Source organism: Eumetopias jubatus, unplaced genomic scaffold (genome assembly GCF_037043125.1).
Source record: "Eumetopias jubatus isolate StellerSeaLion01/CBP00866 unplaced genomic scaffold, mEumJub1_p1.0 scaffold_7, whole genome shotgun sequence".
Taxonomy (NCBI): Eukaryota; Metazoa; Chordata; class Mammalia; order Carnivora; family Otariidae; genus Eumetopias; species Eumetopias jubatus.
The window spans coordinates 120,046,045-120,063,791 of NW_028274813.1; positions in this window are offsets into that span (position 1 = coordinate 120,046,045).

Here is a 17,747-nt window from a genome sequence, read left to right on the forward strand (position 1 = left end):
TCTTGAGTTCCGTTCCCTCATCTGTAAAGTGGAGGGCAGAGCACCCACCTCACTGGGCTGCTTGAGGATCTCCTGAGCCCCTGTTGGAGCACAGCACGATGCCTGCGCTCGGTATTGCTTTCTTATCACTACACTTGTTAATGAGATATGAGCCTCTGGTGCTGTTGAAAACTGCAGTCTCTTCTCACGTGCATGCTTGGGAAGAATCTATCACTGAAATGTTTATCACAGAATGCAGGCGACCTCATGACCCAGTCCACCTACAATTCCATGTCTGTCCCGTATGAGCTGAATAACCTTGATCAATCTTTAAATTGAAGGAATTGGGGTAGGTCCAGGGTTCTCAAACCTCAGCAGGTGTCAGCTTTGAAACATAGATTTCTGGGCCCCACCCACAGAGCTTTTAATTCAGAAGGTCTGAGTTGGAGCCTGGGAATCTACATTTCTGAGAAGGTCCCAGGTGCTGCCAAAGCTGCTGGTCGAGGACATATTTTAAATACTGACTCTTCATGTCCTTTCCAATTCAAGTGTTTTATGTTTTATATATTTATATTTCCTCCAATTATATTTTAAATATTTCTATTTTATGCTTTTTTTATGATTTTATGTTCTAAGTCAACCTGAGGTCTTGACCAAGGTGGGTTTCCAGGAAAGCACCATAATAGAATGGTGAAGCGCTGACAATGCGAGTTCAAGAGCTTTTGGAATCCTGGCCGCTTATAGAGGTATGTATGTGTGCCCGTGGAAAAATGACTCACCCTCTTGCTACAGTGTTCTAATCTGTAAAATGGGGATAATAATTGTACCCTACCTTACGTAATTTGGGGTGGAGAGTGGTGGTTGTCCGCTTGGACCCCTACCACAGGACATCTGTTTTGTGCCCCACCCCACAATATGGATCATAAGTGGTCAAAGCCAGTTACGTTCTCTTTCTCCAGAAACTGCTGGGGAGGAAGGGGGCAGGACACAATTCTGTAGAGAGCCTGCTGGGGACTTCTGGGGAAGACGATCATCCCCCGTCAGTGACGAGAACTTTTCAGACGAAAGTTCTATTTTCCTGTCCCTTTATGCTCTTCTGCTTGGGATGCTGTCCTGTGGAGATGTATCCTGGAGCTGCTGCAGCCACTCTGCAGTCATGAGGCCATCCACCACTGACTCACTGAAGATGGTAGAATGGAAAGGCAGAAAGGACCCGGGTTCTTGAGGGGGTCTTTTAGTTACTGAGCCAACTCTCGGTCCATTAATCTCCAGACTCTTGTTCGTAAGAGGCCACACTGATGAGCACTTACCACATTCACTATGTGGTAGATACGATGTTCTATCGGATGATACATCTGAGGCAGATGGTTGCACAGTGCCTGATCATAGTATATACTCAGTAAATGTTAGTTCTTGGAAATTATAAAAAAAAAAATCCCAATTTTTTCCTGTGGGTAATATCCTCTTTCATTTTCAGTAAAATCTCTAGGTCAAGGGAGATTTTTTGAGAGACAGCGTACATTCACTCTCTACCACTTTTGCCCTGGAGGACATTCATTATACAAGATGCATATAGAGTCCTGTCCTTAAAGATATTACACTCTAAGGAGGGAAAACAAACTAACATTCCAGGGGACAAGTTGAGTCCTATAATTTATTAGGCACAGTATTAAGAGAAGCAGTGTAGGTATTTTTAAATTTTGATTCATAAATAAAAGTAATATAGGTAAGTGGCTTAAAAACTTTAACACTACGGAAAAATATAAAATGAAAAGTATGAGTGTTTTTTTGCTACACTTCTCTGACATTGTTTATAATTTCTTATATATTTGATCAGGAAAAAAATGACGCATGTACCAACATTTCACCCTACAGACGATTATGAGTTTTATTGAGATTTAATTCACATGTCCTACAATTCATCCATTTAAAATATACAATTCAAAATATACTCGCAGAATTGTGCAACTTAGGCTGCAATTTTAGAATGTTTTCATTGCCCCCCCCCAAAAAAACCCACACCCATAGCGGTTACCCTGCAGACTCCCTCTCCACAGCCCCTGGCAACCACTTACCTACATTCTGTCTCTGTGGATGTGCCTACTACGGATCTTTCATATAAACGGAATCATACAATATGTGGCCTTTTGTGTCTGGCTTCCTTCACTGAACATGTTTTCGAGATTCATCCAGCTCGCAGCATGTACCCGTACTTCGTTCCTTTTTATTGCTGAATGATATTCCAGTTGATGCACATTTGGATTATTTCCATCCAGGGCTGTTATGAATAATCCTGTAATGAACATTCAAACCCACAAGCTTTTTTAAAAATTTCAGAAAGGGTTCAATCTTACTTTTCTTCACAGTTCATTTGTCACTTAAAAATCCACTTCAGAGATCCTTATATACAGATTGCTGGGTAGAAAAATAAGTGCATTGTAAATTTGATAAATGCAATGAGGAGATGGGGTTTGTAGGGGGGAGAAGCCACCTTTTATTTTGAATGAGCCAAATTTATAGAAAAGACAGCTGGGGCGCTTGGGTGGCTCAGTCAGTTCAGCATCTGCCTTCGGCTCAGGTGATGATCCCCGGGGTTCTGGGTTCAAACCCCACATCCGGGTCTCCCTCTCTCACTCCTCCGGCTTGTGCTCTCTCTCTCTCTCTCTCTCTCTGACAAATAAATAAAATCTGAAAGAAAGAACAAGGAAGGAAGGAACAACTGAGAATGGATGATGGTATAGATAAGGTTAAATGCTATTATCACCCACTTTTGCAAATATGGTAGGTAGCTTCTCTTGATATCCCTGGCCTCACTTCTTAACAAAAAAAATAAATAAAACGAAAAAGTTGAACAAAACAAAGCAAAGCAAACCAAACCAAACAAAAAACCACCGACGATCAGTGACTGTCAGATGACGTGGAATTGACAGGTGCACCTGCAAGCCTCTGGCAGTGCTGGCCCCAAGCTCACGGCACAGCCGTCTCCGCCCACCACCCCTCGTCGCCCTCTGCCATCCTCCTTTCTCCCCAGCCCCTCTCTCCCCAGCCCCTCTCTCCCCAGCCCAGTCCTCCATCCGTCCTCCAGATCTCACATGCCTAGTGCTTGGGTACCGCCTGTTTTCTTTATGAACGAGTCCACGATGTTTCCCCGGTGTGTTGCTCTTTCACCACCGTGCAGCCAGGAATGCTGGGCGAGGCGTCAGGCTGAGGAGAGCTGGTAAGAAAAGGGAAGGGCAAGGCACTATATTTCCCCATTGTTACCTGTTAGTAAGGTAACTGGAATGGTAGCCTACTCATCTTGCCCACCCTCGGGCAAACCTCAGGCAAAATAGTGCAGGATCTTCTTACTGCCTACTTTAGCACCCCATCGCTGTGTTTTTCCTAAGTCTGAATTGGTTGCTATATTTGTAAGAATTCATTACTGAACTATTCCACCTGGCGACCCAATCAGACTGGCAGCAGAGGAAGGCTGATTTTACAAAAACCCATCTGTCCTCATTAATCTGGGTAATGACGTGCAGAACCCCAGCCCGATACCCTGGAAGTCAGCATGAGGGTCCCTGTGCAGGAGACAGTGGGAGGGTGACACGGCTGTATACTGCCTCCCTCTTTGATCTGCAAGAGCCACATCAGAGCAATGACAGCCCGAGGTCCAAACACAGCCCAGCAGACAAATCATTAGCTGGTGTCACAGGGGACAGGACCAGTTCCTGTCGAAATTCAAGTTTGGCCCTGTCTCCAAACACACAGGGGACTTAAGCACTCCTTCCCCTCCTCCACCATTGCCATCTACCACCCTCTCCGAGACTTGAAAAAATCCTCTAGCTTTTTTAAAATGCAGTTTTAGAACATCGTGGAGGTTTGGAAATAAAAAATACAGATTCATGTGCTGCAAGCTTTGTCATCACCCTCACCGACCAGCCCCTATCCAGAATCTAAATCCCGAAATTATCCCAGGGGCTGACAGGATTAGGGTCTAGCTGGCATGCACACCTGCCATGTGCTCACTTGCAGGTGAGCTGGCGCTACTTCTTCCCAATACCTAAGATGCTCCCTGCACAGCTCTCCTGCACCACCTGACCCCCCATCCACCACCAACCCAGACTTGGAACTGTGAAGGGCAAACCCGGATGGTTTCAGTGGGAGCAGCTGTTCGTCTGGAATAAGGGTTCATGCTAATATCTAAATGTCCAGATGCCCGATGGACTCTCTTCTTGAAGGTCCCATGGGTCATTGACTCCACTTGTCTAGAACTGAACTCATTCTTTTCTCTCCCATCATCCAAATGAAGTTCTCCTCCCTTTACATTCTGGAACCACTCCCCTCAGTTCATTTTCTCAGAACTGGAGCATCCCACTCTGCTTCTCCCTTTCCTGTAAGGGAGACCACTGGATGGGCTTCCAAGCTATGATGGTGACCTGGCAATTTCCCTCCCTATATCAATCCCTACCAAGTTCCGCCCTTCATCCATCGAATTAGCCCGCATACTTTTTTCTCTTGTACCCACTATTAGTTACTGCTGTCTCCAACCTCCAGTACAATAAAACAAAACAAACGAAACAAGAAATAACATATTAAAATACATTAATATTGGAAAGGAAGAGGAAAAACGTCATGATTCTCATATGATAGGATTGCTTCCTCTAAGTCCAAAGCCAACCACTTAGCCATTCCGCTAGGAAGAGAGTTCAGCAATACCCCAGACACAGGACAAAGAAACAAAAAATTCTGTATCTGTCCCATAAACGGGCAAAAACCAAGTAGAAAATATAACAAAGACATTGCCTCCCCAAAAGCAACAAAAATATAAATATTTAGGAATTACTATCACACAAGAAGCACACAAGACTCAGATGAAAACTGCAACACTTTGAAGAAACAAAAGAATACTATGTTATTCTTAGATAGGAAGAAGCAGTGCAAAGACGATAATTTATCCCCTGAATTAATCCATGAGTTCAATTTAATCCCAATAAAAATCACCACCAAAATTTATCACAGAATTGGGGTTGTTTGACAATTCTGCGAAAGGTCATATAAGTCTAAAATTCATAGTGAAGAACAAATATGCATGAATAATGAAGAAAGTCCTGAAAATAAGAACAATTTGGCAGATGTAATTCTATTAGAATCTGAAATATGTTACAAAGTTAGAGTAATGTGTGTCTTTTTGTGACTGCAGCAAAAGACAAAGAGATTAGAGGAACAAAATGATGACTCCAGAGACGCAACAATATAGAAACTTAGTTTATGACATTTACCGGAGAGCGAAGGGGTTAGAGATGGCAGACGAAATCATTGATGCCATATGGAAAAACATACGGATTCAACCTTACCTCATATTACACATAAGACTAAAGATAGAGCAATAAATCAAGTGCAAAAATCAAAGCTCTAAAAGAAAAGATACAAGAATATTTGTGTACTCTTAGGATGGGGAAAGCCTTCTTCAGAAGACAAAGCAATCCGTAAGCCATAACATATAAGGCTAATTTAGCCACTATAAAAATTAAAACTTCATATAAAAAAACACAGCTAACAAAGTTATGAGATAATTTACATACTGGAAGAAGAAAAGTTGCAACAGGAGAATGTAGGGGGCATGGTATGAGCTAAGAGCTGAGGCAGACCATGGAGGACCTCAAGGGCCATCTTGTGGAATTTTGACTGAGGAGAATTGGACAACCAATTCTACTGGACACAGAGGGTTACACACCAGATGGTGACATGCCTGGGACTTACATTCAGAAAGATCATTCTGCTACAGGATGGAGAGTGGATGGGAGTTCAGCTGTGGTGGATGTGGGCAGACCAATTACAAAGGCTTCTAGCACAGTGGTCCAGGCATGAAGTGATGACCAGGATTGGGATGGAAATGGACAGGAATGGATACCTTGGAGAGACATGCAAGAGCCAAGGGAACAGCTCATGGCCATGGACTGTCATGGGCTCAGAGGTGAGGGAGACAGGAGTGTCAGGAATTACTGATAGGTGTCGAGCTTATGTAATTGGAATGGTGGTGGGTCCTGCAGGGAGACAGGAAACAGAAGGAGATGCTTGGAAGAAAAGCCAAAGTTTCAGTTTTGGATGAGTTAGCTTAGGAGAGGTTCGAGACCTCAGTGCCAAGCATCTGTGTCCCACGGGTCCTGGTTCCCAGGGCAATAGGAAAATAGGGCAACAGTGTGGAGAGGTGAAGATGTGGGATCTGGGGGGGGGGAGTGCACAGGGGAAAGGGGACGCTCACACCAGGAGTGGCACACCTCTTCTTCCCCCACACGGAGATACTTCGGGTCCCTCTGACTGAATCCGTGGAGAGTCTCAGGACCTAGGGGAGTCTGCAGTCAGGACGGGCTACCCGGATCCCAGGTCGTATCAGCATGAAAATCATGACAGTGGGATTCCAAGTAAACGTTTCATTCTTCTTCTTGCTCATAACTTCCAGATTTTGTCTAATATTCTTGTATTATTTCATTAGGAGGCTAAAGAATCAAGATAGATGAATTTTTTAGAAAATATGCCTTCCAGAGGAAAAAAGATGGGAAAGTGAAGATGGGAGATGATTAGTTTTCTTTTTGAATCTCTTTAATGCTTACAGTGTTTTAAAGAATGGTAACATTTGGGAGGAAACACAGAGTGGAGACCACCAGTGCCTTGGGGCGTGGGGCGTGCATGATTCTGCAGGGACAGGAGACGGGAAGGGAGAAAGAGCCCCAGGAGGGGCAGGACAGAAAAAAACCACTAACACACACTTTAAAACTAGTGACAAACCATAGGGGGTTTCTCACCTCAAAGTAAGTGAGAATGTCATTTCTTAACAAAAATATCTTCTAAAAAAAAATTGCAGTGTTGCTCCTGTTCTGTTTATCAGAATCACCCAATGCTGTTTCCAGTTTGGAGTCCTTCATATTTAAACTTAACAAAGTCGTTGAAATTAAGTAAAATTCTTCCTTTCCTCTGCCAATTATTTTTTTTTTTACCTGTACCTAGTAATATAAATGCTCAAAAAGTATTTGTTATTGACTGACTAACTCTGATTCTTGGCACTGTGGGATTTGAACAGAAATGCCCCAACACTTCCTCAAGTGTATCCAGGGTTACTGGTCCGGCGCAGGCTGCCCCAGGTCAGTTCTGCTGAGAGCCAAATTCCCTCCAGGTAGAGATTTGTGCCTTTTGCTCCTTTCCAACCCTTCCTTGTCCCTCTGAAATCCCTCTCGGTGGTGCTCTGAGCTTCATTTCAGGGTGTGAGTGAGCAGATTCTCTGACATCTGCTTCCTGAATGTGAGTCTGGTGCCTCATTTCCATCTCCAGCAGTCTAAAATTAGATGACATCACTGGGAAGACATTCATCCCAAGAAAAACCATCCATCCAGCAACATGGACTCAACTCCAGCTACCGTTCTTAGAAACAGCATCCAACCTGGACGAAAGGCGGGGAGGGGCAAGGATTGCCCTGGGAACTGGGGCACGTAAGTGGTTCAGGGTACCACCCTTCCCCAGAAGGGAGCCTGGGACCTTTGTCACAAGGAAGTTCCCTTCCACCTTCACAGAGCCCGAGTCCTGTCCAAATTTGGGTTTAGAGACCTTAATGTTCACAACAGAGCAAAATACAAAATCTGAAGCTGCGTTAGTACCTTCTCTCTAATTAGAAACTGCAAGAAAGCAGCCCATTGTAACAACATTAGAAACATCCTTTCTCTGACCCACATGAACAATACATACAGATGTGTGTGTCTATGTCCATGTGCAGCTCTAGCTATAGATATAAACATACATCAACTGAGTAAAGAAACCAGTCTCATTTGCTTTTTTCTCTCTAATCAAGATGCATTTTTTGGAGCCTGCATTCAATTCCAATTAAGGGATGCTTTTAGACCTTTTATAGAGGAACAACTATATTTAACATCACCATTCCCTCTAAATAGTAATTGGATTTTACAAGGTATGAAGCTTTTAAAGGTACCTTGAGTCTCCAAACCTTCTCTATGCCACTCCTGAGCCAAGTTGGCTGAGCTCAAAGTACAAATGCCCCAGCAGGAGCTTCCCAGGAACCAAAGAACCTGCATTCTACCTCTGAGGGTAGAAACCAGAACCATGCACAGAGGCTTTTGGCTCATTTGCACCTCCAAGGGAGTAAGCAATTCCTTTAAAAAAAAAAAAAAAGTAATTTGAGGTAATTGGCTCACTGACTTTTTTAAGAATTCAGAATTAGGTTTTAAACATGATGACTGTAAAGAAGAGGGAGGACAAATATGCATTCAGAAACATGTTTTATATATATATATTATATATATATATTCTGTTGGAAATATATATATATATTCTGCTGGAAAAAACATCAGCTAGAAAAAAAAAGGACTTTTGCAGTATCCATTGAGATTAAGCATGTTTTTCATCTCAGTCTGCTTTTATGGCAACAAATCAAAATTTTCCCAATGTCACAAAACAGTGATGCCAACTTCAAATAAGTCAGAATGAAACTAATGTGTCAACAGGATGTATTAAAAAAAATAATAATAACCCTTCAGGCATCCTCTTCTCCTGGAATGAATGAGCCTGCCCTTATTACAACCTAGACATCTGCTAGCACCCTCATCATTTTCCTCCACATGGTATTCAAACTTGATGGACAAAAAGCATCAAAACAGGTTTACTGGAGCCTCAGAAGATGGCAGAGTAGGAAGTACCAGGGATCTGTCTCTCCACCTAGACAATTGCACTGGCAGACTCTGTCAGAACTATTTTGGAATTCTGGAATTCATTGATGTCTTGCAACTTCCAGAGGAAGGTTTAGACAGTAATATGTGGTTAGTTTCTGCCAGTTTCGGCTCTTAGTTCACCAGCAGTGCCCAGCCCCACCCCAGCCCCATGGCAGGCACCTATGCACCTGTTCCTGCAGCGGTTGGCATGAAGTGTGTGTGAGTCAGAGTGGACAATAAGGACCTTGTCCTGAAAAAAATCAGGTATCTATGTTCTGATCACTGATTGCCTCTTCTGATCATGGAGGTGCAGACACAGAAGCAGGCGACCATTTTTACATTCCCGCCAGTCATTGTTGCAAGCTCCTCCCCCTGCAGTTGAAGTGACTTCCAGGGGATTTAAAAGGCTGGCATACATTTTTCCCCATTCAGTTTTCTCTTTTTCCCCTTTAGGAAACTGGCATTCAAGAACAGGTCATTCAAAAGCAACTGCATATACAGAGGAAACTCACTGTACATGACCAGGGAAAGGTTTAGGCTAGAAAAGACCCAAGAAGACCTTGAGTTTATACATCAGGCTGATCCTTAGCACAGAACCCACAACAATCGAAAAATAAACTGAAAAAAAGACCAAAAACCCCCAGAAAATTCTGGGGAAGAGAAAGTATTTAACTGACTTTCAGACTTACCACAATATCAGATCTAAATGTCCAGTTTTCAACAAAAAATCAAAAGGCATACCAAGAAAAAAAAAAAAAGGAAATTATGGTCCACTCAAAGGAAAAAAATAAACCATCAGAAACTGTTTCAGAGAGAGGTGCCTAGTGCCTCAGTTAGTTAAGCATCCAACTCTTGGTTTCAGCTCAGCTCATGACCTCAGGGTCATGAGATTGAGCTCTGCTTCAGGCTCTGTGCTCAGTGCAAAGTCTCCTTGAGATTCTCTCTCCTCTCCCTCTCCCTCTGCCCTTCCCCCGCACCACTCATGCATGCATGCATGTACACTCTCTCTAAAATAAATAAAACCTAAAAAACAAAGAAACCATTTCAGAGAAAGACCAGATGACTCACCAAGCATAAAAGATTTAAAACAACTATCTTAGAGAACAACAGGAAAATGTGGAGCGAATTAAGAAAATTATGTATGAACAAAATGCAAATATTAATAGAAATAGAAAATCTACAAGGAAATGAAAAAGAAATTCTAGAGAGCCTAAAGCTGAAAAGTACAATAACTGAAATGAAATACTCACTAGAGGTATTCAAAGGCAGAGTGAGTAGGCAGAAGAAAGAATCAGTGAACTTAGAACAATTGAAATTATTGAGTCTGAGGAACAGAAAGAGAAAGGATTGGAGAAAAGGAAACAGAATATAAGGGACCTATAGGACACCATCAAGTAGACCAGCATATTCATTGCAGGAGTCCCAGAAGGAGATGAGAGCGAAAAGGGTAGAGAGATTATTTGAAAATAATGGCCAAAAACTTCCCAAGTTTCATTGAAGACATGAATACAAAATCAAGAAGTTCAGTAAATTCCAAGTAGGATAAATCAAAGAGACCCACATCAAGACATACTATAATCAAACTATCAAAAGACAAAAACGAAATGAAAATCTTGAAAGCAGCAAGAGAGAAGTAACTCATCACATACAAGGGATACTGTATAAGATTATGAGCAGATTTCTCATCAGAAATTTTGGAGGTAGAAGACAGCGAGCCAATGTTTTCCAAGTGCTAAAAGGAAAAAAATAGCCAACCAAGAATCTTATCTGGCAAAATTTCCTTCAAAAGCGAGGGAGAAATTAAGACATTCACACCTAACTACCAAAAGCTGAAAGAGTTTGGTACCACTAAGTCTGTCCTGCAAGAAATACTAAAGGTAGTTCATCAGGTTGAAATCAAAGGACACTAGATAATAACTTGAAGTCATATGAAGAAATAAAGATTTTAGTAGAGGTAAATACATGGGCAATGATAAAAACTAGTATTGTTGTAACAATGATTTGTAACTTTAGTTTTTGTTTTCTATGTGATTTAAGACATATTAAACAAATTATTAGTTTGTGTTTTTGGACACAATTTATAGACATGTGACTTTATGACATCAATAACTCAAAGGGGTTAGGATGGATCTTAGAGGAGCTGAGCTTTTGTATGTCACTGAAGTTAAGCTGGTATAAATTCAAGTTAGAGTGCTATAACTTTAGGATGTTAACTATATTCCTCCCCACTGTAACCACAAAAAACCTAGTTATAGAATACACACAAAAGGAAATGATAAGAGAACTAAAATGTTTCACTATAAAAAAAATCAACTAAGAAGACAAAAATGCAGGGGGAAGGACAAAAAAGTGATAAGGCATACAGAAGCAAATAGCGAAATGACAAAAGTCTCTCCTTATTACTACTTTAAATGTAAATGGGTTAAACTCTCTAATCAAAAGGCAGAGATTGGCAGAACGAATGAAAAAAGCAAGATCCAGCTAGATGTTGTCTATAAGAGACTCATTTTAGGGCTAAAGACACAAACAGGTTGCAAATGAAAGGATGGAAAAAGATACTCCATGCAGATAATAACCTAAAGAAAGCAGAGATAGCGATACTAACATGACACATAATAGACTTTAAATCAAAAAAGGTGCCAAGAAACAGTGACAGACATTATATATCAATAGAAGTTTCAATATAGTGAAACAATGCAACAGTTATTTACACACTAGTAACAGACCATCAAAATATTTGAAGAAAAAATGGACAGAATCAAAGGGAGAAACAAACAGTTTTACAGTAACCATTGGAGATTTCAATGCCTCACTCACAATAATGGACAGAACAACCAGACAGAAGTAAGGAAACAGAGGACTTACATAATACAGCAAACCAGCTATATCTAACAGACATGTGCACAACACTCCACCCAAGAGCAACACAAACATTCTTCTCAGGTGCACATGGGACATTCTCCAGGATAGGTCATATGTCAAGCCACAAAATAAGTCTCAATAGGGTTAGACATTATACAAAGTCTTTTCTCCAACCACAATAAGATGAACTTAAAAATCAATAACAGAGGACAACTGGAAAATCCACAGATTTGTGCAAATTAAACAACACACTCTTAATCAACAAATGGATCAAAGAAGAAATCACAAGGGAGGATAGAAAACTCACAAGGTTAGAAATAGAATTACCATATGATGCAGCAATTCCACTTCTGGATGTGCACCCAAAAGAATTGAAAGCGGGGTCTCGAAGAGTTGTTTGCACACCGTGTTCCTAGCAGCATTTTTCACGAGAGCCAAAAGATGGAAGCCACTCAAGTGTACACCAACAGATGAGTGGATAAACAAAATATGGTACATACACACAATGGAATATTTTCAACCTTAAAAAGGAAGGAAATTCTGACACATACTACAACATGGATGAACCTTGAGGATATTATGCTAAGTGAAATAACAAATACTGTATGATTCCATTTATCAGAAGTACACAGAGTCATCAAATGCACACAGACAGTAAGTAGGATGGTGATTGCCAACGTCTGGGGGAGAAGGAGTGGGGAGTTATTGTTTAATGGGTGTAGAGTTTCAGTCTGGTTGCATGACAATCTGAATGTGTTTAATTCCACTGAACAGCACATTTAAAAACAGGTAAGACGGCAAAATTTTTGTTACACGTACTTTACCACAATAAAAAAAAAAGTGGTGTTGGCCAAACTCACAGAGCTTATGAACCTAATTCCATACTCTCCCACAATTCCATTTTCTCCTCATCTACATTTAGTCTTAGGCTGGATTTCATTACCTAGAAGTATTGCACCTGAAAGACATTCCCCCCTCCCGTTTTACCAAGGTCCATTCTCTGTGGAATGCATTGTTCAGGGGCTAAGAGAACTGGCTCTTGGAGCTGGGTTGCCTTGGTTTGAATCCCAGCTCTGCAACTCACTAGCTGGATGATGTTAAGTAACTTATTTATCTTCTCTGTGCCCTCAATTTCCTATTTGTAAAATGGAGATCATAACAGTCCTTATCTAAGAGAGTAGTTTTAAGGATTAAATGTTGAACTGTATGAATTCCCAGCGCATGTTAGGTGCTCCATTGTGACCATCATTCCATTAAAACAAGCATTTTCTAGGAAATCAATCAGGCCCCATGGATTCTATATTCTTTTGTTTTCCACTGTGCTATTTGTTTCCTAGTCTTTTAAGTGGTCTCCCTTCTCCAGTCTTGGATCTTTCCAACCCATTTTCCATCTCCAAGCTAAGGGAATTTTTCCGAAAGACACATCTGACCATGCCTCTCCCCTGCCTAAAGATCTAGCCCCTGCCAGCTCCCTGAACATTCTTCTACACTCCAGTTGCACTGAACTGCTTGTGGTTCCCTGAGTTTGCTTTTGTCATTTCATACTGTGGTGTTTTGTCCACACAGCTCCCCCTCCTGGGAAGTCCTTCCATGCTTGGTCCACCTGGAAAACCCATTCATCTTTTCAAGCACAGCTTTACAGTCACTTTTCCGTGAAGTGTTCCCTTGGCCTCTTGGCATTGGATCACAGCAACCGTAACACTTGAGTGCACTTACTTGTCTCCATCTGGCAGGAGCTGATGCTTATTCCACCTCATGTTGCCGGCACCCAGCAAGATCCTGGCTCAGGACAAACAAACAATATGGAACGAATGGACCTACTGTGCATCAGCAGGCAAGGAGAAGTAAGTCATGATACATCTGCTCTCAAGGAACTTGGAGTTATTAAGGTTAGAGGTAATGCCAGCCAATAGTTCAGGAGAGACTCCAACCAATGTGCAGTTAAATGTTTCATAAGGGGTGCAGATGAAGTCTCACCTTCAAAATGAGGTCATCACTTGCAGAGATTTTAGAAACATTAAAAGAGCAGCCAGTATCTATTGAGCACAACAATTGCCTGTCAAGGACCATGATAATTGTGTTAAAGGCATTATGTCATTTAAGCCTCATTAATTTATTAAATCATCAGTTTGCGCAGGTAGAAATCAGATACTTATATTGCACATAATTGAGTTTATACCAGGAAGTTCCCAGTTACTCCATTCATTTTCTGCTCATGTAAGTATCTGTCAATTTGTATTTATTGACCCTGTCACAGAAGGAATGCAAAGAGGCGGGAAAAAAAATAGTTAAAATAACCTTTGATCCCTCAACAAGACAATGGTTTCAAAAACTAAGCTTTAAATAAATAAAACAGGAGGAAAAAGAATCTTAACTCCAAACATTTATTTACTTATCAGAGGCAAGCACAGCAAACTTACAGACCATATAGCGTTTTACCATAAACTGTGGAACGCAGATATGAAATCAGAGAAATCTCTGCCACAAGGAGAGCGGGGAATTCCACTCCTTCTCGCCCGTGGAATGTGGGAAGGAGAGAGATGCGTCAAGAGGTGAGTCATGGATGCTGGTGAACTCACCAACTTCTAGGATGAAACCTGGAGGCAGAGGGCCAAAGTCTTTAGATGGGTTTTAAAGAATTCAAGAATACTGTGCCTAGTGGTCCATTTCCCTGAACATAGCTTGAGGAAAGTTGCAGCACTAGAAAAAGCCCTACATTTTGCTGGACAACACACCTTAAATGGCATAGAATGGGAATGCAGCCCTGAGCAGGGCAGCCATAATTTCCCAACCATGAAGGGGATCTGGAAGTTCCGTGTGCCTCAGAGAAGTTCCCAGGGGGATCCTGGACAGAAAGACTGCAAAAAATGAGCCTTGGGGTCAATGAAAAATGGCCCAGACCATAGTCTTCAGCTTTGGGTACTCATGCAAATTTTCAGAGTTCCACAGGACCGACCCAGCACATCTGAGTGGACATTATGCCGTGATCCAGGTAGAGGACAAGGCCAGCCACCCAGCAGAGGAATCAGTCGGGACACAAGAGTCAGCAAAAGGTCCTGCACTCACATAGACACAAAATGACCCCTCACTTCCCCAGGGCCATCAGATTTGTAACACCCTTACTGTAAGGCGGCCCAAATCTTTGGGGGACAAGTAAGAGGAGAGAGACAAAATCTGAATGACTGCTCACTTTCCAAAAAGGATTAGTCCATTCATTCTAAAAATACTAAGTTCCTACCCCATGTAAATCAACGCCATAGACACTGGAAATACAGCAGTGAACCACATAGGCAAAAATCCTGCACTCACAGATCTTGCATTCTATTAGATAAGACATACATATCACGGAGCACCTGGGTGGCTCAGTCAGTTAAGCGTGACTCCTGATTTCAGCTCAGGTCATGATCTCAGGGTTGTGAGATCGAGCCCCACTTTGGGCTCCATGCTGGGCATGGAGCCGGCTTAAAATTCTCTCCCTTCTCTCCCTCTGACCCTCCCCTCCCAGCTCATTCTTTCTCTCTCTCTCTCTCAAAAAAAAAAAAAAAGAATACAAATAAACAGGACAATACATCTTATAACAGAGGGGCATGCTGAACTTAGATGCTAAGGAAGAGCTTGGGGAGTGTGTTGTTGCTGTTTCACGTAGAGTGATCAAGGAAGACCTCAATGATAAGGTGGAAAATGAGGAGAGATCTGATATTTTAAGTAGTGAGTCACAAGAATGCTTGAGAGAAGAAGGCTCCAGATAGAGGAGACAGCAGGTGCAAAGGTCCTGCACTAAGAATATGTTATGGGTGTTTAAAAAAAAATCAAGGAGGCCAGTTGTGTCTGGAACAAGCAGGGCAAGAAAAACAGTGGTCAGAAAAGAGCAAGGGGCCAAATTGTATAGGCCTTATGAGCTTTCATAAGAACTTTGGGTTTTATTCTGAGAGAAAAGTGAAGGAATTGATAGGTTTTGAGCAGAGGACTGACGTTATCTGACTTGTATTGTGAACGAATCACCTCTTGGCTAAGGAACAAAGAGGTTATAACTTCCTAACTAATAGAAGGGAAGGAATGGGAAAAAAAACAGATAAAGAAAGATGGTAAATATGTAATAAAGTGATTGATATGATTAAATGCACACCTCAGTAAATCGCAAACAGTATAAATGGACTAAACTCAGGAAGGAAGGATAAAATAATTCAGCTGCAGGTTATTTAAAAGACATATGTCTTAAACATGAGGACACGGAAATTTGAAAATAAAAGATGAAAAAAAGACAAAAGAAGAAAAGGTTAACCAAAAAAAGATTGACAAAACTGACTTCAAAACTAAAAGCTGCACTAAAGATTAAGAAAACCATAGATGATTGAAGATTCTGTTCATCCGTAAGATATTCAAACTCTGGTGCCCTCAGTGCTTTGCAGATGCATGGAATCCCCTAGAGGAGCAAACATCCGTGCTAAAGGCTCGGGGAACCCCATCAATGACATTACAAGGGAGAAGACCAAAGCACCGTAGAAGACGACCAGGAATATAAGGGAAGGGACAAAGATTATTGACTAAAAACATCCAACTATCATGGCTCTTCATAGGCGACATCCAAAACTAAAGATACAGTAAGACTGAAAGTAAAAAGATGACACTTACAATAGCACCTAAAAATATAAGAACATAGGAACAATACTAGCAAAAGTTGGACAAGTCCTGGATGGGATAAATTGCAAGGCTTTAACGGAAGGTTTTTCCTAAAACTTAATGATTGCAGAAAAACCCCATATTCTTGAATAGGAAGACAACATTTTAAGTATCAGTTCTCCCCCAAATTATCCATAAAGTCAATGCAACACACAACCGAAATCCAAGCAGATTTTTTAAATAAGTTGACAGCTGATTCTAAAACTTACATGGAAAAGTTAAAGATCAAAGAAGAGGCAAAACACAACTGAAGAAGAAGCTGAAGCCAACAGGCTTGTGTCAAGATGTGTTATTAACCTGAGTAACTAATACAGTAGGGAATCAGTCAGAGTAGTCAAGTAAATGAGGAGAAAATCCTAGAGAGTCTAGAGATAGATCCACATCTATGTGAAACTTACTATAAGACCAAGTTGGCATTGCCTATCAGGAGAAAAAAAGAGGTGTACTTTTCAAAGAATGGTGCAGAGACAACTGGTATCCATGCGGGAAAAAAAAAAATCAAATTGGATACTCACACCACATCATACATAAAAATCAACTCCAAGTGGACTAAAAAAAAAAAAATTCCAGGTGATTATGAAAGGAAAACTATAAAACTTTCAGAAGACAGCATATATGATTACCTCTGGGACTTGAGGATAAATACGGATTTCTTAAAATATAAAACTCACAAATAGAAGCATAAAATATTTAAAATTCAGCTACGTTAAAATTAAGGACTTCTATTTTCTATGTGACTGAAATTTTCTATAACAAGATATTTTTAATGTAAGAACTTCTACTAATCAAAAAACACAATAAAGATAGCAAAAAATGCCATGAATTAAATGAAACCTTTAATTTAGTTAAATTATGAAGGATTAATATACAAAACACATAAAGAGCTTTCCTGAACCAATTAATAAAAACACAAACAATCCAAGAGAAAATGAGTAAAAAGAGCAATGTCAGAAAGAGAAAATGCTAGTGGACCATAAGCATATGTTCAACTCCATTAGTTTCATTAGGCATTAGGGAAATGATGATTGAAACCACAATGAGAAACCTTCTCATGGCCATCCAACTGGTGAAAATTGAAAAGTTGAACAATATCAACTGTTGGGGAGGATACAATGCAACTAACAGAATCTAAATCCACTCCTGGTAGAAGAGAAAATTACTGTAAACACTTTGGTAAACAGTTTGGCATCCTCTAATAAAGTTAAACATGTATGTATCCTGTGACCCACACATTCGTCTGCCATGACCATATATTGAGTAATCCTTACACATATACATCAGATCGTTCTCAACAGCAACTGTTTACAGCAAGGCTTTTTTATTTTCTGTAAAGGGCCAAATGATAAATATTTTATTCTTCATAGTCCATCCAGCAACTATTCAACCCTGCCAGAGTAGCAGCAAACCAATCATTAGATAATACGTAAACAAATGAACACAGCTGCATTCTAATCGAATGTTTTTGATGGACACTGATTTTTTTTAAGATTTTGGTTATTTATTTTGAGAGAGAGAGAGAGAGCATGAGCA